The 18,900-nt window shown below is 40.7% G+C and overlaps 1 protein-coding gene and 1 non-coding gene across 10 annotated transcripts in view; one reads left to right on the top strand and one right to left on the bottom strand.

Moving 5' to 3' along the window:
- Window positions 1-2,275: 2,275 nt before the first annotated feature.
- trnav-uac (transfer RNA valine (anticodon UAC)) lies at window positions 2,276-2,348 on the bottom strand. The gene has a single exon. It is a non-coding gene; the product is annotated as a tRNA-Val (tRNA).
- Window positions 2,349-12,283: 9,935 nt separating this feature from the next.
- The window catches only part of bcorl1 (BCL6 corepressor-like 1), a 32,287-nt gene continuing 25,670 nt past the window's right edge, over window positions 12,284-18,900 (top strand). For 5 of the 9 annotated variants that reach the window (XM_067518084.1, XM_067518077.1, XM_067518085.1 and 2 more), the window contains exons 1-2: window positions 12,698-13,882; window positions 15,786-15,984. The gene's annotated coding sequence lies outside the window, so the exon portion shown is untranslated. Of the gene's footprint in view, window positions 12,444-12,697; window positions 13,883-15,785; window positions 15,985-16,061; window positions 16,325-18,900 lie in introns of those variants that run through there. The other 4 variants (XM_067518078.1, XM_067518080.1, XM_067518079.1 and 1 more) reach the window with 4 other exon arrangements.

The following is an 18,900-nucleotide window of genomic DNA, read 5'->3' on the forward strand; positions in this document are numbered from 1 at the left end:
TACACTATTTCATACATACATTTGATTTCAACAATTATTCAACAATAATTCATTTAATAAAGTTACGTTGTTAAAGTAAGCTATGCTGCAGAAACAGGGTCAAAGTGGATGAAAAAAGTGTTCGAAGAAATAGATGGCGCTGTTGTCCGCGGTTAGCTGCTTGTTCGCACCGTGACAGACATAAATATGATACATTACAACTGGTAATTCTTGAGTATGAAGTAACGCGATGACAAGTCTGTCAACACGACCATTATGTTCCACATGATTCCAGTGTTTTACAGTGAGTTATTTAGGGCAAGTCAGCAAGCTAACTAGCTAACTCATCTCCTAATTCCTTATTAGCTAACGTTAATGTTTTAAACTAAAAATGAACGCTGGGGATGTCAGTGGTCTGTTAGGCAAAACCTGTAGGTAAAGTTGTGTTTTTACACCTAGATAATCACACACCTGTTCACACACTGTGGTGTAATTACATTGAAGTACTTAATTGATAAATTAAGAAAAACGATTTTCCTGTTTTATACAACCCCCCCCCCCATGTCCAATGGCAGTCGAATTGTGAAGGGTAAAAAGTAGCGAACGCTACGTAAATACAATCCCTGAAACAAACATACGTTAACATTATGTAATTAAGAAAACGGTATATGTGGCATGATTAAAGGTTTGGGTATTCAACGTCGTCAAGTAGTTTTTTTTCTATAATATAACCTTTCTATGAACAAATATGTAAAACGTGTTGGGTGCAAATCTTAAGGGGTAAGGCAGAGGATGTTCTATATTTTTTGTTATGTTTAACACATCACATAAAGTGCGTAAAACCAACAATTAATGGCATCTTTTCACTGGAAGGTCTGTGAATGCAGAACCTGTCTAAAGCCGTCTGCGCTTTAGACCTTAATCTTGATTAACTATTACAAACACACAAATGAGCCACATTGTTACAACATGTTTCTGCATTACAGTAAATATGGGCGCTTTATTTTGTCTATTAACAGCACATTGGTTTGTAAATATATTTTATCGTTGTTTGAATCTCATATTACAGTTTCACACTCCATAGCATGTAATAACAGCTAATATTACAGTTATGACTTGCTTCCAGTCTTTAGATGCTAAGTTGTGTTTTCAGTGTTTAAGCTGCTTGACTGTCTCTGCTGTAGATTCAAACATCATTTCTAGAGTTGTGGCAGTAGATCAGCAGTTGGTATAATATCAGTGGTGCCAGTTGTGGCTTTGGCCATTTATTTTGTGAGGCATTTTTGGAGGATTATTTTGGCTCTTGTGGTTACTTCAAATTATTTTGGACACTGCTTTGCCTAGGGGGAAAATTGCATTGTTATTAAGTCTACAAATAGCATTTTAGTTATCGGTTCATGACATTAGTGTTAATTTGCTCTGAGGTTACGCTCTGGGCATCTCTGATTTAAAGTGTCATCAGTTGCTTCCTTCCTATAATTAGTTAGTTGTATGTCTTTATCTACAAACTGAATTTCAGATTGATTAATATTATTATTTATTTATTTAATGAATGCCATGGGCAGTGTAGGTCTTGGACCTTGAAACAATAGGTCAGAAATTTGGAGGCACAAATATGAGCATAACAGAGCGAGTTGGAATGCTGGGTCTGTCCAAGTCAGTATACCTCAATATATTGATAATTCATAGATTTTGACGATAATAAGAAAAACAAAGAAAATAAGACAAAGGCTTCAGTCAAAATTAGGTGACTGAAAGTGCAACATGTAGATCTATAATGAATCTAGTCACATTGTTACTCCATTGATTGCCATAATAAAGGTAACTACCATTGTATCTAGATCCAAAGTCCCCTCTACTGCTTACACTTAGCTTCACTGTGTTCTAGTCGCTGGTCACAAGGATGATATTGAATATGCAGAGTAAAATGTGCACATCTGAGCATACATTCAGCATACTTTGGAGCTAATTGCAGTCTAATAAACTTTCAGAACTGTGATAGGCAGGCCCTTAACTTTTACACACAATAAGTATGAGCGTCATAGTCAAGTAGTAAATAGAATGGATCAATATTTATCTAAATGTTTTTCTAGAAGTTCCTTTAGGAATTTTGAATAATTAAAACTGGCTTTTTGTGTAAAAAAAAAAAACACAAGGTGCAACCTATCATTTTAAACATAGTGAATTTAAAAGTGAATGACTGGAGGGGCCTTTCAGTACCAGTCATACAAATTACTCTGTAAATCGCACATTTCATGTGTTATGAGAAAGCATTGTCATATCGAAAAAGAAAGCGTGGTTCCACTGGGGCTCGAACCCAGGACCTTCTGCGTGTAAAGCAGACGTGATAACCGCTACACTATGGAACCAGTTGATGTCTGTTCCCATAAAATTCACATATGTGTTTATACAGGTTCATGATGGTATTCGTTCGTTAGCGATGTATTGCCTCTGCGTAATTATTTTAACAGGACATCGTACATTTTCCGCCTTCCTGCTATGTGAAGCTTGTGTTTCTACTTCATGGCTGCAGGCTGTTGCCTACCGAATCAAAATATCGGTCTGTGTCACTCTCCGCTGTCTTTCCGCTTGAAAGCGTTTTGTCTTTGCTGCTGCTGGTGGTTCGGTTCTGCTGCGAGCGGAGCCTTTACTTTTATGGCTGCTCACACAGCAGCTAACGGTGGCTACCATCCAGCCGATCTAGGTCTCACTGGATGATTCGCCTGCATTTGTCCGTGTTTCCAGCCCGCCCCGTGCGGGAGCTTAACATACTGAGTGGGGATTTGCATCTGTAGTTTAAAAAGCTGACTTGGCTTGACCACGTAGCATAGAGCGAGTTTGTGTATTTTGAAACTTTTGATTTCACCGAAAAAAAATGTTATATATGTAATTTCCCATACACATTATGCTCAACTGCTTGTGTGTGACTTTAGCGAAGTAAAATATCATAATGGAGGGAAACAACGTGACTGAGTATAAACGTCACCGAAGGTACAGGCTAATGTATCGACAGCTGTTAGGTGCTAATTTGTATGTTTAATGTTTATATTGTGCACTACAGTAGCTTGTCACCTGTCATCTGTTTGTATTTTTGCATTGTGGTTGCACCAAAAGGTTGATCAATCAATGCTCTCCAAACTCAAGGCTCACTTTCTACATTGCAATTGTATCTGTGAGTGTATCTGCTGTGTTTTCTGCATCAAAGAGTTCAACATTTCGAAACCTCGGAGTTGAGATTGTGTTTTGAGATGTCTACAGTATATATGTATGTATCCCCTTTTATACAAAAGTAATTGCCTACTGTGTGAATACTTTCTCATGTGAAACTCCTTAACTGATAAACTTTTAAGATTCTATTCATGATTGCTCAAATGTTCTTCCCATTTTTATTGCAGTGGGTTTTGAAATCAATTATTGCATTTTTATCTAAAACATGATTTTACTAAATAAGGCATAAAAATTTTACACCAGTGAGTTTATTGTTCACTCCTCTTGAATTAGTGTGCTTTCAGCATCATTCTTCCATTTTTAGCCCCTTTCACTGTAGTGCTCCTGCTTCCTTAGGTGCCAGTGAGGTAAGGGCCGTAAAGGCTGCGTTTGAAAATGTGGGGATGACAGCTGCATCTGTTTATCGTGGGGTACAATAGCACACCTTGAGATGCAGCCAGAGCTTGTGTTCTCACTGATCCTGGCTCCAACACAGCAGGCCAGAATTAATATACAAGGCAGATTCATACTGTATGTGGGCTGGATATACAGTAAAATTAAACACGGTACATCTACTGTTTTCCACAGGCTTCTCCTTTAACTTACATACAAAACATGCTCAAACATTATTTAAAGTTGAGAATAATAGTAACAAACATGTAACATTTATTTTAAGCCATATTTAATGTCTTAAAATTGGTTATTTTGTCAGAACCAAAAAACAAAAAATGCATTACAATACAGTGTAATGTAAATCACCTATTTCTTATGCTGGAGAGGCTGGAACTAGAGCATTTTGGGCCTTTCAGCATGATAAATCATTTACAGGATAACTACTTTTACAGACATTTTTTTCTGTCAATTAACTAATCAATTAATTGGCTAATTTTTTAACCTCTTAATTCATGCTCAGTCTTCTTATCAACACTCACAAAACAAAAACATTTCACCCATTACAATACCCCCTCTATTAGTCAAATTTAGATAAGTGATCATATATGTTAGCTAATAATCTGCTAGCTAATAATCTGTCAGATTTCCCCTCATAAACCTCGTAGTTCTCCATCCACAGTTTGTTCTCAGAAATCCTTATGTGGTTTTTATGATGAATGTATTGTGAAAGCTAAGTACCAGACTCAAAGATGGCACCCCATGACTTGGTCGCTTGCCACATAAGCCAAAGTTTTCTGGCAAGTGGTTTTGTTTCTGTTCTGTGGAACCTACTGCAAATGCACACTGGTGGTCAGAAGTTTTACATATGCCTTTTTTTATGACAAAAGTTAATGTGAAGTAGGTGCAATGCAATGTTGAATTCATTTTTCATGCACCATGTTGAGAGGATCCCCCTGCCTTTCTGTTGGTGAGTTGAAATCTGTATTGGGACTCACTGTAATAACTCTGAAAAGCTTTGCAAAGGTAGCTCTTTGCTGCTGTCAAAGTTGGTCAGTGCAGGTGTGCCACCTTACCTTTGAACCATTTCTATAACATTTTAACAGTTTAAACAATATTTACGCAGGTAGCCATTTTTAACCACTGTAGCAGGTTGGGCACATGCATCACACAGTGCTCTTATCTTTTAACACAGTGTGACATAAATTCACATTCTCTATAGTCAATGGAAAACAATGCTTTATAGGACCCCTAGGGATTTTTAATTGCAGTACGATGAGCGGCCAGTGGGAAAACCTAGATGAATGTCTGATAGGTGGCACTCTGTCCATCTCTCATTCTACATCCATGGGATTTTACAATCCTGTCTGCAAGTGGGGAAAGAAATCTCTTTATAGTGCAGTGCGAGTGAGAGAGAAAGTGACAGCAGAAAGTAGTTTTCAACACTGGAGTTGTTTTCAGTGCACACCTTGCACACTCAGTTTGAAGAAAGAGCTCTGTGTCTGTCAGGTCAGTAACAATTAATCTATTTGCCACATCATTCAGCCAAGTTTCTATTTTGCAAATGTCTGTTGTTGTTGTGACTTTAGGTACAGGACCTGGATATTGTAGATGAGTCTGCAGCTGCTGTGCCTCTGATCAGCTGCAATTGTACGTACTCTGTAAACTCTCAGACTGATCACTACTTTTCTTACTTTGTTCTGAACAGCAGTTGAACTTGTTGAACAGCAGTTACTTTTACTGAAATTTTTGCAAGGCAGGAAAGATGGTAGACATGGAAGGAGATGGGCCCTACAACCACTGAACTGATTGTGGCAGAAGGACCAAAAGGACCATTCACAGTTGCCACGACACATACTTTTGGGGCGTTTTGGGGAGGTGCACGTCAGGCTACAGTGTAAGTGTATGCGTGGGATCCGCAGCTACCAAGAACCTACTCAAGACCTACACTGTAAATTTGACACAGGCTGAAGTTTTTACATTGGACTTCCCTTTTTACACCATTTATAGTTCTACATATTCTTCCCAAATTGTTTTCATCAGCACTTTGAATGTTTCATGGGTATTTTCAATAAAGATATAAAGGATCGTTCTTGATTATGTTATTATGTTAGGCCAGCAAGAGAATCATAATCAATCCATTCAGCTCCCTCTTCCTTCTCTGCTATGCTGGCCCACACTCTGGTTAGCATTTCACATATTCTGAAATCATTAATATCATTATCATGAAATTACAGTCAATGAAAATGTACCAAAACTTAGTAGTCAAGTAGCAGAATTAAAATTCTCTTGGTTAGAAGGTTCCATCTCACTCAAAAACCACAGTACAGTGCTGCTAGAGTCTGGGTGACAGGAGGAGCATATTCCTGGTTTAAAAATATTCAAAAACGTTACATGCTGTACTTTCAAGAAAACCAAAGTGTTCACTTACTTTATCCTGCCACAATGTTTGCCATTATTTTAAAGTGTGTTTTTAGTTTCTTCAACTTCTCTTTTCATTATTTGGCTCTTTATTATTCACCTTGCAGGTTTGCAAAGCTTATAGAGACTCACCCAGAAAGCCTCCGAGATGTGCCATGTACTGCCATGGTCCTTCAATAAAGTAGTGAATTAAGGCTCAAAATATTTTTAATGAATCATATCACGTTTGGATTTATAATAAAACAAACTTTCAGTTTATTTTCACTTTGTCAATATGGGCCTTGGTGTAGAGAGACAGACAAAATGATGCTTTTGCCAATGGCAAATTAAAATGAAATTTCTAACACAATACAACAAAATGTGCTAAAGTGAAGGGCTCTGAATACCTTGAGAAGTACACTTTTTGTATTTTAAGTAAACACTACAGTACATAACCTTTGAGACTTAAAATCAATCTGTTATGCTTAGCCCTCCCTCTCCCTGTTTTGTTGTGTTCTGCTCAGTACTTCAGGTACTCTGAAATTACTGTAAATGAGACTGCTACAAAACTTGGCTAAGCAGAAATAATTGACTTTTTCTGATTGGTTTGAAGGGTGTGCCTTGATCAAAAAACTTAAAATGCAACTTTTCTACACAGCTGGCTAGTAGTGCATATGGACTTGGGGCCATGATACACCAAGCTAAAGATCAGCTGCTGCATCTGCTCATTTTGGGTTAGTCTGGGCCAACAAGTAGCACCTGAACATACCGCAAAGATATTAGTCAACTTGCATGTATCACGCATGTTCTGCACTTGCCTGACGAAGAGAAAGTAGATAGAACATGTATATACAAACTGTAAGCAAAACACCATTAGTTTAATCTTTTCACATCACTCTCACTCACCAAGGGCAGCTAATAGCTGTTTCAACAATGTGTGTGATAAAATGTTGCAATTCGTACTGCTCCTTTAACAACTAATCCAAAGCTTCTTTCACACATGCAGTGGAATCCTCAAATTGTCTGGACTTTATCCTGGGGCAGTGTATATGGGAATGCAAATGTCCAAGTGAGATGGTCCCGAGATTACTGGGACTTTATCCTGAGAGCCCTCTAGTAGAAAGTCTTTATTATGCATGTAAGCCTATGTCTGGAGCATGCTGCTCTTTCACGAATTGTCATTTAAAGTGAGCGAATCGGTGTGTTGACGACATTTTTACTAAGTGACTGCACAGCATCTTTTTATTTCTTACACTGATAAAAATAACACGCATGACATACTTTCAAAAAAATTAAGGTAACTTTTTGCATTAGATTATTAGTTCAAGCAAGACTCTAGTCTTTCTGTTTACTCAAATTCCCATTTGTAAGAAATTATTTTTGGTAGTAAAGTCTACTTAATTTTGCTAATAAAGTCTACAATATTCAAGCTTTTCCCTAGTTATTGTTCTGTGTGTGCTCTACTTTAAGAGTTTCAAATATTTATTTTATTTTATTTATTTATTTTTTTTATTGAAATCTTACTAAACATGCTTAAGTTTCCAATTTAAAAAAATTTGGAGTGGAATCTACTTAACTTTTTCTAAATGTGCTAGGAGTGACATGACATGCATTGGGAACTTGTGGAAATGAGAGTAGTGTAACTACCTATATTGTCATCTGTTTGGCTTTCATGCTTGCATGATGACCTTGAGATTATGAACCTTAGAGAATGTTTTTGGTTCACATCCTCATCTTGCACGGCGTTCTCAGTCCTGGCTGTCAAGGTCCCCTGCCCTGCCTACTGATTACCTGGATCAGGTGAATTCAGTGAATCCGAAGCTGGAAGATACAGTAACATCTCCAATGAGGGTGAAGTGGGCGAAGAAAATGTGAATTGGTATCTTTCAGCTACTGATTCATTGAGGTGACAGGTAATGAGCAGTGGGCAGTGGCCCACTGGGGAGGCAGTTTTATTTAAACAGATTAAAATCAACTAGATAAATTGCTTGTTGTGTGTGTGCACCTAAGATGATTGTCGGGGATCACTTAAAAACATTTTGTTAAGGAAAAAATGTCTTGTGTTCTGAACAAATGCAGATTAACTTCTAACTTAAATATTTTTAAAACGTAGAAACTTGATTATTTATTGTTAAGAACGCAGATTTAATTATGCCACATTTACATAGTCTTGTTCAGAGTATTGCTGGCTCTGATGTGCTCGTAAAAAAACACCCTTTCCTACAGCCTAATTTTTCCATTGTGTTGTCCCTCCTGTACGTTCTGACTCCTCAGGTGGAATTTCTCCCATGAGGACGCTTCTGACTTTGACAGTCTCCCGCTGTGTGTTACATGTGTGAAACGCAACTCTGGGCAATCAGTCGCAATGCGAAATTGGCTAAAAAGCCAACAGTGCAGGACACTCCACAAAGACCAGGTGGTCCCCAACAGCTTGGCACTTAAGAGTATGATCACAATATTTTACAAAATTTGGAGAAAAAAAACTACAAAACATGACAATGACAATGTGTCTTGAGAGCTATGCGAATACAAGCAGTGATTATAACAACAAAAACGTTGATCATCAAATACTAAATGACACCAATTAGGTTGGTTAAAAAATAAAATTTGTCTTTTTCATTATTGCCCCTTTGTCAACAGTTTGGACACTCATTGTCTCTCTCCATCAGTTCATTTTATCATTTACAGCTTTTATCATTTGGAGTATCACTGCTATAACCCTTCTAAATAAAATGTATTCATTCAGAGTAGAAAAACAACACAGCCTCTAAAAAGGAAGAAGGCCCAGCATAGAAGAAGCAACACCATAGGACCAGAATCAGCAATGTACCTACGTCGGAAGGACACTTAAGGACATAAACCTACACCTTTTAGACAGAGAAGACAAATGATATAAGAGATAAATATTTGAAGCTATATATTCACATTATAGTCTTTAACATATAAACTCCGGACAATGTCCGGAGAAATTAGCTATGGACAATGTCTGGAACAGATTTCTGCTGACATTGACCGTGGTTCATATGTGAAACAGGCTAAAGAGGCTATGGAGAATATTTTTCTAAAATGAGGGGCCCACAATCTGTCCCTCATCGTCCACGTTGCCCTTTCATCCATCCCCTGGAAGATTAAGACCACTTCACACATCCACCAAGGAGGCCACACATAACAGTCTGCTCCTAGGGGGATATAGGGTGTCAAAAGTCATGATCGTTATATCAAGACTCCACCCTACTCTTCTATTCTCTATTATCCACCCAACAAGCCTATTCAGGCCAGGTGAGAAACAAAGGCCCACACTAGAGGATAGAACTGGGTCCTTTAGCCAACTTTCCTTAAGACTAAAGAAGCTACTTGGAGGTCTATAATTTCCGATCATGAAAAAAGAAGTGCAGTTGACATAACTCATTCTCCAGATAACCAAACCTGGAGGATTGAGAATGTTCACCAACATATTCTGAATTGAAGGAGTTTACTTTTTGTTGTATATGTAACATCTGTTTTGTGTGTAGGGTGGAGCTCAGTTGGTAAAGGCAGATGTCCACGGACCACAGGGTATGTGGTTCGATCACCGGTCCCGGCTATTAGTCGAAGTGTCTCTGGGCAAGACACTGAACCCCTAACAGCCCATTCCCTTCCCCAGCTGTGCAGTGCCAAGGGGTCCAGGCGGTCTAAGCCCGGTAGAAATTGGGGAGGGTTGCGTCACAAAGAGCCTCCGGCGTAAAAACTGTGCCAAATCAACATGCGGACAATGATCCGCTGTGGTGACCCTGAACTCACGGGATAAGCCGAAAGGTCAAAAAAAAAAAAAAAATTGTAACATCTGTTGTGATCTCTTCAGTTTGTTGCTGTTTGTGGTTGGAACAAATTTCTTGTGACCCTTCTGTATGACCCTTTCTTAAAATGGGTTTCTGACACAGCTTGCCAATCAGATGTATTTGATTCACATCTGATTTGTTGCTGCAAATTGTATAAATTACAGTGGAAGCTCTGGCTCACAGATGCCTTTGATAGCATCTCTATATATGAAGATTTTTTTGAAGCATGTACTAAACACATGAGAAAAAAATTACAAACTGTAGTTTCAAGTAGTTAAATGACTGTAATGGTGTCTGGAAGGTGTGCACGGGTCACGGAGTACTCTTCACAATGGGTGATGGTGTCTTTGTCTGAAAGCAGAGAAAGCTACTTTTACCTTGCTCTCATTGACTGTTTTCCACTACAGGAGCTTACCAACCTGTTTTCCCTACTTGTCCTGGGTTCTGCTTCTGTTTTCACTTTCTTCTTCCTGTCTTTCTGTCTTTGGAGACAGGTTCTGGGAACTAAATGTTGGTACCCCTGAAGAAGTAGTTTTAAATCAAGTGGGTCCTATTTAAATTGTCACATCTCTTGTATTATCATCAAATATACTTCTGGTTTAGACTTCAGCAGGTAATTGGTGATGATATCTCTTGTCTGCAGGTTTGCATTTTGATATTTCAGCAGCTGTCTGAAAAATTGCTAGTCACTATTCTTTCTAGATTTTGTTGCAAGCATGTATAATCACTTTAGATGTAAACTTTATGTCCTCTGCCCTGCCGCATGTGCGTGAGTGTGTTCGTGTGAGGGGCTCAGCCCCATCTTCATATAAAGACTGAGCAGCACAAAAAGGAAGATGGAAAAATACAGTGGAAAAACTAACCAGAACCAGAATTTGATGTTCTGAGAATTAGTTCCAGTAGTGGACTGGGCCTAACACATTACATTGTCAAAACTTATACTAAACCTACCCTAAAGTAAAAGAGCATGAATCAGCTTTTACTCTGCAGAGGAGCTTCAAAACGCTACTAAGACATAATAAGACATGCTCTACCTGAGTTTAGACCATTGCCTGCTTCCTTCTTTATGTATTCTCACATCCTGCTGGTTTTCCCGTGACCCATTTGGAGTTTCTGTCCTAGCAAATTACTTTTAACTGACTAACAGCAGTCCTGATTTGTTCATTGACTAATGTCACGTTACAATCCTCTAAAGAGAGCCAGGGTGTCCTTACCATAGGTGTACAGCCCAGGTATTTCTTTACGAGGGCTGTGTGTAAAAGCAAACTAATTGAAGAAAGAAAGAAAATAAAATTGGATGTTCCCGGCTTTAGGTGCATCTGTGCCCCTGGTAATTATTAGACTTACTCTGTGTGTGTGTGTGTGTGTGATTGTTTTGCTCAACTTCATTGTTCGTACTTTGTTAACAGTTTGTCTGTTGCCACGAGAACGAAGTAAGGCTGTTTTTGATTTCTTTACTGAACAGTTGTTTCAAACATATTTATAATTTATGATTTATTTAACAAAGTAACAATACTGTACAGGGGTTTGGTGGCATGTATTGCATGTCTGTGTTATACAAAGAGGTAGTTTTTAACAGAGACTCATCTAAAAGCCCCCCTTCTCATATGTAGCCACAGACACAAACACACCTTACGTTTCTTTGTTTGTTTGTATTTGCAGCAACATTTTCCATGTTAAACAAAAGTCTAAAGTGCTGTCACACGTAGAAAAGTGCAACTAGCTTTCATTTTTTACTTAGACATGAAACAAAATGCTGTTTAACTCATGTTTAGAGCTTCCTGTCACAATAATTTTACAGACACTTCGCTACAAAAAATACAATATTAAAGGACTATAGAAAGCAACCCACCAAGACAAACATGTGGTGCAGGATGTGTTTTCTAACTATGATGTCAAAAACATGTCACCTGCGTGACCAGTTATAATTTGTTTAGCATATGTCTGAAATGTGTAACTGGGTCACATACAAATGAATAAATATGCTGTATATCAGGTTGGATTCCAAATATGCAGATAATCAGTATTGAAAGAAATGCATCTGTATCAGCTAAAATAAAGCAAAACAAACTTACAAAACATTTTTTCAAGGGAACTTTGAACTGAACACTACACTTTACAGTTTGACAATTTAAATACTTATATGCTTATATTACCACATTAACATGGGTTGCCACATTGAAAATGAGGTCAGATAAATGCATTACAAAAAGGCATGTACAGGATTGTGCACAAGTCCAAATGGCAAATAAAGTGCAGTTCTAATATTTATTTCATGGCCTTTTAAGTGAGTCTTTGTTAAATTTCTGAGTGTGATGAGCAGGGACGTCTGTCCTAGAAGGACTGTTATTTGACTCCAGCGAAGTCCCCTGCAATCAAAGACATGAGCCCACCGAGCACCAGTGTGTTTGTTATTCACCTGTAGGGCTTTACCCGGCGCTAGGACCCAGGGTGCGCGATTTTCATCTCCAGCTGCTGCAGACCGAAAACTGGCAATAAGGGAAGATCGCGAGGACAAGCCAATATTGCATACTGTATTCATTCTACTTCAAAATCACATCCCTGGCCCCGCACGGAAGCCTCTGTGTAGACAACAATAGCTTGTTGCGCTGTGTGCAGGCTTTGTGGCAGTACAGCTCGGAGCGCAAGGTAAGACGGTGCAATACCATGCGATTACTAATAACAAAGGCGTTACGGGCGAGCAGGGGGCATTAAAGGGGGCATTGCACAACGCTATTGAGGGCGAGTAAAACTCTGCCAAACTTTGACCTGGATATCTGTATTTTCCAGTTGTCGGTGTCTTGCAAGAGCTACCGTAGTTGTCTCGCTGTTATCCCACGGCATTATGTAGGATCGTGTCACATGTATGGGGAGCCAAGTTGTGTATCGAGATGACATAGCCTACATGAGTCTGCTGTCCGTGCGTGTCGGCTGTGGATGCAGTCGTCTCCCCAAATGCCGACACCAACTATATCTGAAGTGATGCATTTCGATTTCAGAAATGTATTTAACATCATCTGGACGGCGCATCGGAACATCCATTAACCTGGCAAATAAGACCACCATCCTTGACCGTGTCTGTGGTCGGCTGCTATCATCCTCTTCGTTTGTTGTAGAATAATTCATTACTTCTACCAAGATGGAAGAATAATGCGCTTGATTTTTACTCAGCGTCCTACCCCCGCCGCCCTCCCAGCCTCGACATTCAATGTTGACCAGGTGAACCACGAACTTAGACGGGACATCCTCGTCGCTGTAAACCATGGCGGCCTTAATGGGGTCGATAATCTCCAATATGACTCACAGATAGATGACCATGTATGCCCACTTTGAAGAGGACACTTCACAAAAAAAAAAATCAGGCCTTCGAAATAAACGACGTGCCTTCATCTGTGCTATTGCAGTTATCACAGTGCATGTGCGGAATACCACATCCCCGCTCGAGAGATTTATAATTGCATGCATAACAAGTTTTTTTTAACCTCCCAGCTTCAGTCATCCGATGTGGAGCTCGTGAACCAAAACTCGTCTATAATTGGTGAAGCCCCGAGCAGCCGGTCACTACCGGGATAGCTCTTGCGCGGTCGCTGAGGTCTCCGGGTTACCCCGGCTCAGAGACAATGCGATGTGTCAGCTGCCGACTTTGTGATACTCCCGCTTCACGCCGACTCGGTTCTCCACGGCGTCCCCTTTTTCGCTGATTGGTGTTTTTGGTTCCCCGGTTTTACATTTGGCCATCTGTCAACGATTTGCCTGCTTGTACGCAGCCATTACTGAGCGAATGGCGTAGGGCATGTTAGAGGCTCACACCAAACCGATCCGCTCCGCGATAGGAAAGCAGCGAAATAGTTGCTCGTACTGCTCTCGGTGGATGGACTGGGTCGTTGTCCTGCACCGCCTTGCTGATCAGGGACGACGCGGGTCGTGCATGGTAGTAAACAAACTCTTTCAGTTACACGACGATGTCAGCCTCGCTATGCGTGCACGGTTATTTCCTCACCACAAGTGTTTAGAAAAGTAGGAAATTTTTGGCCTGAAGAAGCGGATACCTTTGCAAACAGCAGGCCTGCGCTGCTTTCAGCATTCAGGTAAGAAAAGTGTCCCAATTACCGAAAGGTAACCCGTACTGCTTAACTAATGTGCCTGAGCTAAATATGCTATCCTGTGGTTGTTTATCTTTTGGGGGAGAATCTCCCCGGCAAATCCTTTGCTCTTCACATTCATTTGATCTCCAAACTTGTATCTGTGTACCCGTTTATGACTGGCAGTTGACAGTCACCTCATAACTACAAATGAGAGCTGCTGGTCCTCATTTAATCTTAGCATCTCATTTGTGTTTGTTTTCCAGCAGTTAACGGTAGATTGAAACGCTGACTGTGTGTTTCCCTGTGTTTGTTCAAAGTGAAAACATGGAAAAAGTTAAACGTTAGGTCGATTTTCTTTAATTACAAATGACAGCATGATGTAAATATGATATAACCTCAAGCAGAGGTTTCTTTGTACATCATAAAGCTTTAAAGCTCTTTCACCCCTGTGGCTGTTAGAGCCTCACATTTCTCCCTCCCGACTCTTTTATTCTCTAATCTGTTCGCTTTCTGTGAGAAGTATGGACTATTGTTAGTATAGGTTAAGGGCTTTGGCTGTTGTGAATTGGCCTAGCATGTCTTGATTTTGTGTATTGTCTGGCAGAGAACTGAATGATAAATTGAAATTCATAAGCCAATCCAAATTTTGCTTTGACTTTGGCTTGAGCCACTTATGTCGAAAACCATGAGTTTGAATCCAGTTAAAACCTGACGTGATAACAGGAAATGTGATTTTGACACACTAGACTGCAAGATAATGACAGTGAACTCAATTGCAGCATGAGTGGCTCTGTTGTTGTGCATATTCATCATGATGATCTGTGGTCTTGCTGAGAAAATGTCTTCATACAGTCAAAATCCTGGCCAAACCAAGACGCTCATGAAAAATCACATGGCTCATTTGGACTCAGTAGAGTTGGGATGTAGTCAGCCCACATTGTTGTCAATCATAATGAATCAACAAAACTATTAACACAAACCCAAGGGAGTACAGTTGTTATGGACTGCGTTCTTAGTTATTTTTAAATAGATTGTGTATTTTAATATTTTCAATGAGTAATACTAAGAATCTCATGGCAGTATGTTGATGAGATAATAATCCTGGCTCTACAGATTCCTAATATCACTTTTTGTTTGCAAAACAATGTGGAAATAGTTACACAGCTCATTTACCATCAGCCAGAAAGAATACAGTAAAGCCACAAGTAGCATTCAAAACAACCTTGTAATGATTTTCCCCCCAGGGCTTCTTACACCACTGAACTGATGGAGGTCAGTGCTGGTGGCTCTCCATTTGAAGCTAACCCTCATTAGACTTTAGAAATTTCCAAAACTTCACTTAAGATTACACTCCCCACATGTTTAAACGTTTTAAAAGCCTTCACGCAACCAGGAGAGAAGGCTCTGGTGTTCCCCTCCATCTTCTCCAAGCTGCTCCATCAGTCTGCAGCCTACAGCATGCAGCAGGAGAGCCTCCAACACCCACAGTCCTGTTTCCTCGTGTTTATACCCCTGCAACGGACCCAAACCTCTCCCACTCTTCTCTTCTTGTATTTTGGCAGTGCCGTTTATCAACCACAACCCGCTGCTCTGTTAATTGACCTGACTGACACTGAAACGCAAACACGGGGTCAGTGACACTCGAAGCCTCCTTTGCTTTCAAAAATACAGTTTTTTACTTCGTTACCCCGATAAGCCTTTTCAGTTTAGCGCACCGTTACACTCTTTGGTCGCGATCCCCCATTCCCCTTGAGCGGCTGGAGTTCGCGTTGCATGCCGGTACCTGCAGTCCTCACCCCTCCCAGCCTCTCCAGCGTCTAATCCTGGGCGTGGATAGCCAAGCACTACATCTCCCATGCTGTCACTGTGCACCCTTCTGCCCCTCTCTCTCTCTCTCTCCCACCAGACTGGAGACTGGAGATACGGAACGGACTGTCTTGACGACCCCCCCAACCCTCCCCTCCTCCTCCCTCCCGCCCCCCGGACTTTTAGAACCGAAAACCGTCGAGATTGGTGAACAGCCACGGACGGCAGAGGCGAAAGCCTGAACACCGCCGTATCCGAGTCGTGCCTGTACGTCGTTCACATGCCATCTGGACGAGCGGGTTTGTAACTGTTTGTGTCATTAGACATCTTTTATCTCGACTGCTGATTAGCCTGGGAATTATTCAGTATTACGGAGAGAGAGAGTGTGTGTCTTCAAAGGGGGACAGAGAGGAGAAGCTTGGTGGGTCGGGGGGCTTAATGAATGCCTTTCAACGCCGAAGTGGCTCAGTCAGTCCACTAAATGGCCGATACGGGAGACGCGAGCTCAGAACATTAGGTCGGCCGGGGATAAATAACACTAGCCTGCCTCAACATGTAAACCACCGGGAGCAATGCGAGGGCTTCGCGGAGACTCCGCTGCGCAGAGCTCAAACCCTTCCCGTGGTGGAGGCAGTGCTGGTCAGTGGAGTTAAATATATTGTTTGCGCCTTGTATTGGCCACTCCAGCAGTGTAATAAGTTGTGTCGCCCACCCGTCTTTTAGTTGTTCAGCTGGCTACTTTTTCCGTGTGACTCGGCGTGGCCAGTCTCTGTGGTCTTTCTTTGTGAAAACGTCCACCGGTGGACTAAACCTCGGGGTACTTTGTCGGGCGTTCGTGGCTTGACGATGGTCGTCAGGAGTTTTGTTTGTTTGGCTCCGCGTTTTCTGTGTGGCTTTGCATTGATGTTGACTTACCTTATCAGGCGGAGATGTGACACAGTGCCACATTGTGCTCCTACGACACAGCCAAGGCAGCCACCCGTTGCGGGGGGACTGTGTGTGCGTGGGGGGTTCTTCTGTCACTTGCTATAATGCCCCCCTCCCAAAAAGAAAAGAAAGAACATCCGTCTTTCATCTGGAGATATTGCAACCACTGTCCTCCGATGTATTTAGTTAAAAGACAGAGATGTTCCCCCCGCGGCCGTGTGTGGATCGACCGATCACCTGAGAGCCAGTTGCCTTTCTCTCATTATGGTGACTGCTCGCCATCTCCACCAAGAGGGAGAGAGAGAGCGACCCGGAGCTCTCCAGAGTTTCACCGTGCTGATATTTCTACCGGTGACAAACGTGCTTGGTCTGTGAGTCCCTCAATGCCTCCGAATTCATGTGGCTTCACTGTGCACTTTTCACATGTGACATTGGGACGTGTGTCTTTTGTGTGCTCTGAGCTGGACAGTAGGCTGACCGGCAACAGAATAATTTGGTTTTTTCGAGGCTGTTATTTTGTCTCTCTGAGGTAATCTCAGGCTTGACTTTGTTTCGTCTGAACGGCGTTGCCCACTGCGTGTGTGCGGACCGCGGAATACATTTGCTGGCCTACATCAGAGCAGATGAATTCAAATGTTGTGGACCGCCTATGATCGCAGCACAAAGACAAACTAGCTGTAAGCAACTGTTGTACGGTAATGAATGCAGACCCTCCTTGCACTGAGCGGTATCTGCATCGTTGGATCCCTTTCAGCCCGTGCTCGCAGATTCCTGTGTCGGTCATTATGTGCATCATCTCTGTTGTGTTTCACTGACTCCAGGTTGAAAGCTTTTCCGTGCCCCCCAAAGCTTGGACATAAATGTTTTTGTCCAATCGCTTTTCTAGTCGTCTGATTTACTTGCAGATGCGCTCGCCTGCGCTCACCTCTACCTACATACCAGAGGCTGTTTTGGCGTGTGTAGTCCATGTACACGAGAGGAACTCTTCATATTTTTTTTTCATACGGCATCAATCTAGACGAACTCTTTGATTGTTATTTGTATTATCAGCTGTGTGTTTTTGCGGAGGAGTGCGTGCTTTCTGTTGTAAAAATGTTTCTGTGAGTTTTCTAAAGAGATGTAATGGGCGGAATGTCATTTTAGATAAGTCTAATGAGCACGAATACTGACCCCCACATTATTAAAACTGAGGAGGGACGCTGTAATGATAAGTAGTCCACTGATAGATAACAATTAACTTTATAAACAAACAACAGTCTTTTACCCATCTTCAGCCTTTTCAGCCGCTCACTAAAAGATCGTTTGAACTGTGTGTTGGGTGTGTTGTCTTGGGTTTTTGTCCTTAACCTTATTGAGAATCTCCTGATACAATCTCCTCTAGTTTCTTCATTATTTATGTTTATTGCTTAATACCACTGCACAGTGCATACTTAGACTACATTAATCATATGTTTACATTAGTAAAGACATTTATAGTTCCCTTACACTCAGAAATGTGTTGTGCTTATTGCTCTTTGACTTAAATGTTCGACCTTCACTGTGCAGAATTATGTGCAGTGTTTGAAAAGAGAAGGGTTGTTTTTTATTTAAATTCATCTTCCAAAGGGAAAAAAAATGTATGTACCAGCATGATTTTGTGACATCTGAACTAGTTGAGAGCCAATCATGGTCCAATATATAAGCTTAAAAGTGTCTGATGGGAAGCTTGAAACCTCCAGTGCATGTACACAGAGAATGAAGTTTTCAGTGAAGGCGGTATCTTTCCTCCAAAAATGTTTGGGAATTAACTTGTCTTGTTTTGTCAATGTGGGACAATGTTTATAAGTTTTTATAATTTAGATATTTAATTTGGTGAAAATACTTGTGAAAAACAAAACTGGGATTGGTGTATTTGTTTGACATCAAAATGTCCCCGCCTGAGGAAAGTCAAACATTTTAGCATAATATCTTGTACCATATATATTGTGCGATATATGTGGAGATGGGAGTCGTTGATCTGTTGTAGCAAGAATATTTGCGAACGAGTTAGACTGCATTTTGTTTAACTCTGGTTTGAACGAAATAGGTTCATTCAAAAACTTGTTGACTTCTAAGTAATATAAATGTGCACTGAAAGAAACATGCTGAAAGGTGAAGGTGATGACCAGTCTTTTTTATAAATGGTGGTCTTGTGTATGTGTCTGTACCGTGAGCCCCTTGGCTCATAATTTCTCCATGATGCAAATGATTCATTAGTTTTATTTCACAAGCCGAATATCCCATTTTAGTAAAGAGTATTCACATTCTGG

Source organism: Channa argus, chromosome 10 (assembly GCF_033026475.1).
Source record: "Channa argus isolate prfri chromosome 10, Channa argus male v1.0, whole genome shotgun sequence".
NCBI classification, from domain to species: domain Eukaryota; kingdom Metazoa; phylum Chordata; class Actinopteri; order Anabantiformes; family Channidae; genus Channa; species Channa argus.